Source organism: Babylonia areolata, chromosome 14 (assembly GCF_041734735.1).
Source record: "Babylonia areolata isolate BAREFJ2019XMU chromosome 14, ASM4173473v1, whole genome shotgun sequence".
Taxonomy (NCBI): Eukaryota; Metazoa; Mollusca; class Gastropoda; order Neogastropoda; family Buccinidae; genus Babylonia; species Babylonia areolata.
The window spans coordinates 2,065,890-2,070,889 of NC_134889.1; the positions used below are offsets into that span (position 1 = coordinate 2,065,890).

General features: G+C 45.6%; 1 pseudogene across 1 annotated transcript in view; it reads right to left on the reverse strand.

The window, feature by feature from the left end:
• LOC143289728 (uncharacterized) overlaps positions 1-5,000 on the reverse strand; it is a 140,188-nt pseudogene that overhangs the window by 41,502 nt on the left and 93,686 nt on the right. The window lies entirely within an intron of this gene.

Consider the following 5,000-nt stretch of genomic DNA (forward strand, 5'->3'; position numbering starts at 1 on the left):
GGGGGGGGGGGGGGGCGACGGGGGGGAGTTGGGCATGGGGGCGTGGGGGTTTGGGGGGTAGCGAGGGGGTATTGTCTGACACAGGGGGATGGCCATGGGGTGGAAAGGGAATTGTCTGATAAAGGGATGTGGGGACAGAGAGGGAATTGTCTGATAAAGGGATGGGGGACAGAGAGGGAACTGTCTGATAAAGGGATGGGGGACAGAGAGGGAATTGTCTGATAAAGGGATGGGGGGATAGAGAGGGAATTGTCTGATAAAGGGATGGGGGACAGAGAGGGAATTGTCTGATAAAGGGATGGGGGGATAGAGAGGGAATTGTCTGATAAAGGGATGTGGGGACAGAGAGGGAATTGTCTGATAAAGGGATGTGGGACAGAGAGGGAACTGTCTGATAAAGGGATGGGGGGATAGAGAGGGAATTGTCTGATAAAGGGATGGGGGGGATAGAGAGGGAATTGTCTGATAAAGGGATGTGGGGATAGAGAGGGAATTGTCTGATAAAGGGATGGGGGGGACAGAGAGGGAATTGTCTGATAAAGGGATGGGGGACAGAGAGGGAATTGTCTGATAAAGGGATGGGGGATAGAGAGGGAATTGTCTGATAAAGGGATGGGGGGGACAGAGAGGGAATTGTCTGATAAAGGGATGGGGGACAGAGAGGGAACTGTCTGATAAAGGGATGGGGGACAGAGAGGGAACTGTCTGATAAAGGGATGGGGGGATAGAGAGGGAATTGTCTGATAAAGGGATGGGGGACAGAGAGGGAACTGTCTGATAAAGGGATGTGGGACAGAGAGGGAATTGTCTGATAAAGGGATGGGGGACAGAGAGGGAATTGTCTGATAAAGGGATGGGGGACAGAGAGGGAATTGTAAAGGGAAAAGGGAACTGTCTAAGTCATGCAACGGCAGGGTAGACAGGGATCTGTCTGAAAAAAAAGGAGGAAGGAGGGAACTGTCTGGCAGAGGGGAGGGATAGAGGGAACTGTTCTCCACAGGGAACAGAGAATACAGATGGAACCATCTGACGCAAGGAAAGGGTCTGTACACAGGGAAAGGTATGACACACACACACAAAAACCCCAACCCAAAACCAACAACCCCAGAACACAGAGGATTGTCAGAAAAGGGGTTATGAGAAACAGAGAGGAGGTTGTCTGACGCAATACGGCACAGATAGGAAACGGTGTGACATAAAAAAACAACAACAACAACCCAACAACACACGAAGCATAGAGAAGGAAATGTATGACACAGACTGATGGAGAACCTGAGAGAGAGAGAGAGAGAGAGAGAGAGAGAGAGAGAGGCAGACAGAGACACAGAGAGAGAGACAGAGTGAGAGACAGAGGCAGAGAGAGAGAGAGACAGAGTGAGAGAGAGAGAGAGACAGAGACAGAGAGAGAGAGAGAGTGAGAGAGAGAGAGCGAGGCAGACAGAGACACAGAGAGAGACAGAGTGAGAGACAGAGACAGATAGAGACAGACACACACACACACACACACACACACACACACACACACACACAGAGGCGGATACAGGCAGACATACCGACAGGCTGACGGGACGAACGAATCTGTTTCAATAGAGGTCTAATACACACTTATCTAATCCTATACACAAGTGTTTGAACTGCATGTACAATAAATGTAGCACATGTATACACACACACACACACACACAAATCACTGTTATATGCAGAGAGAAAGAATAGGGGGGCACAGGAAAGAGAGAACATTTACCAGGATGGATGAAAATCGTATCCCTATAAAAAATATATTAAAAAAATCCTACAAAAAGCTCTGTTCCCCTTCACTGTAAGGGTAGAAAAAAATGAAAATCGTATCCCTAAAAAAACAACAACAAAAAACAAAACAAAAAAACCTACAAAAAGCTCTGTGCCCTTCACTGTAAGGGTAGAAAAAAAATGAAAATCGTATCCCTAAAAAAACAACAACTAAAAACAAAAAAACCCCTACAAAAAGCTCTGTGCCCTTCACTGTAAGGGTAGAAAAAAATGAAAATCGTATCCCTAAAAAAACAACAACAAAAAACAAAAAACAAAAAAACCTACAAAAAGCTCTGTGCCCTTCACTGTAAGGGTAGAAAAAATGAAAATCGTATCCCTAAAAAAAAAAAATTAAAAAAAAAAAAAAATCCCACAGAAAGCTCTGTGCCCTTCACTGTAAGGGTAGAAAAACAAACAAACAAACAATTAAAAACAAACAAACACAACAACAAAAAACCAACAACCAACAACTGGGTAACGGATGTATGTTACACGTTGTACAGATATAGTTTCGGTTTCGTTTGAGAAAATGTGGCGTGTGGAAGATGTAAAAGCCTTTGTATCTAATCTATAAACAGAGATTGATTATAAGAGTGGGGGTGGGAGGAACACGGTAGGGGGCAAAGGGGGGAGGGGGGGGAGTGGGGGTTCGCCGGGGGGTGGGGGGTCTGTCTGGAATCTTCCAAAGCTCAGTGGTTGCTGGTTCCTTAGGGGCTGTGTGGCCCGTGGGTTTGCATCCTCACCTAACATCTACATCGAACCCCGAACTCAACATTCCGCCGCCACTGTTGACATTTAAGTTAAAAAAGTTCGTCAAGATGTCAATATTCGCTGGCTTGCTCAAGTTCATAGGAACGTTCAGCGCTGTTCAGTTCAGAGGAGAGAGAGAGAGAGAGAGAGAGAGAGAGAGAGAGAGAGAGAGAGAGAGTCAGAGAGAGAGAGTATGTGTGTGTGCGGACGCGCACGCGCACGCGAGCGTGTGTGTGTGTGTGTGTGTGTGTGTGTGTGTGAAAGAGAGAGAGAGAGACAGAGAGAGAGAAAGAGAGATAAAAAGAGTGTGCGTGTGTGTGTGTGTGTGTGTGCGTGTGTGTATGTGTGTGTGTGTGTGTGTGTGTGTGTGTGTGTGTGTGTGTGCGCGCACGCGCTCGCGAGCGTGTTTCTTTGCAACATTTTCCCTCCCCCTCCTCTCTCCAACCCCCACCCCAACTCCCACCCACCCCACCATGCAAATCAAAAGACAAACCCCACTTCTAAGAAATCTACACTCACACCGACTGATGGAAAGTTACAAACTGAAAACTCGGTCACACACCTGTGACTCAGGTTGACACACACACACACACACACACGCACACACACACACACACACACACGCACACACACACACACACGCACACCCACACACACGCACACACACACACACACACACACCACAAACACACACACACACATCCACACACACATATATATCCCCCCCACACGCACTCCACACAAACAAAGACACACACACACACACACACACACACACACACATCCACACACACACCCACATACCCCCAACCCCTTCCCCCCCACACACACACCACACACACACACTCCACACACACACACACACGTACCGTATAGACGGCTTCACTTTACGAACAGTGAGAATGGCGGTACACTTCTTACTGCTGGACACTCGTGCACACTGAGGTCGTCCGGAGAACAACACCCTGTCCCGTCCTCCGAGAGTCCAGTCGGACACTGCCCCCCACATGATGACCACTCGACCCCCCACCACCTCCCACCTCCTCCCCCTCTTCCTCACCCACACACAGTGGGCAGTGTTTCCGCTTTCCTCTCGCTCCACTCACATGTTAAGTTCAGTGCCGTGAAAATCACACACCAGTTTCTTTGGAGGGAAAAAAAAAAACGACAACAAAACACAAACACCCGGTCTGTTCCATAGACATATATAGTTGTATATATATATCTCAGTGGTCTGTTCATATTTCTCTCAAAACGTTCAACTCGTAATTATCGAAAAAAAAGTAGAAGAAAAAAGAAGATGAGAACGACTGTAAGTATACAGTTTGAAGTTCTGCAGGATTGTGCAATAGCTTACAGTTACAAGGGTGTCTGCTAAACTCTTTTTTTTTTCGTTGTTTTTTTTTTTTCCTTCCCCGAGCCCTGTATAACATCCAAGGAAAAAACTTTCCAATGAAACTGTGGTCAAACAAAAAAAAAAAAAAAAATCCGGTGTTAAGAAGAAGAAGACGAAGAAGAAGGAGAAGAAGAAGACGAAGAAGAAGAAGAAGAAGAAGAAGAAGAAGAAGAAGAAGAAGAAGAAGAAGATGAAGAAGAAGGAGAAGGAGAAGACGAAGGAGAAGAAGAAGAAGAAGAAGAAGAAGAAGAAGAAGAAGATGAAGAAGAAGAAGAAGAAGAAGGAGAAGAAGAAGATGAAGAAGAAGGAGGAGGAGAAGAAGAAGAAGAAGAAGAAGAAGGAGAAGAAGAAGAAGAAGAAGAAGAAGGAGGAGAAGAAGAAGAAGAAGAAGAAGAAGAAGAAGAAGAAGAAGAAGAAGAAGAAGAAGAAGACGAAGGAGAAGAAGAAGGAGAAGAAGAAGAAGAAGAAGAAGGAGAAGAAGAAGAAGGAGAAGAAGAAGGAGAAGAAGAAGAAGGAGAAGAAGATGAAGAAGACGAAGAAGAAGAAGGAGAAGATGAAGAAGAAGAAGGAGAAGAAGGAGGAGGAAACTTACTAAAGCAGATCTACATCAGTTAATCACAGAATGTGGGAGGGGTTGCTGCCCTCACCCAGGTACTCCCTACGTTCATTCAAAGATGGAAACAACACCGAACAACAACAACAACAACACGACCCCACACAGCGGTTCAGTAGACACCACCAACGTCTGTCCCGTAAATCTGGAGCTGCCCTGAGTCAGGACATACCATCAAGCTGTCTTCTTTCTTTCTTTATTTTCATTATATTTTTTCCCCTCACATGCCTGTTGTCGATTTCAGAATAAAAAGTCACTGTGATCGGTATTTAACCCCCACATCCCCACCAAAAAGAAGAAGAAGAAGAAAAAACCGACAACAAAAACCAACAACTCGGTAGTCTTTGGTCGAAACAATCACCAATTTACCGGTAAATAACCGGCTATCATCACCAGCAGGATATAAACACACCGATGTATGTATCTCCAGTCAATGGAAAATCATTTACA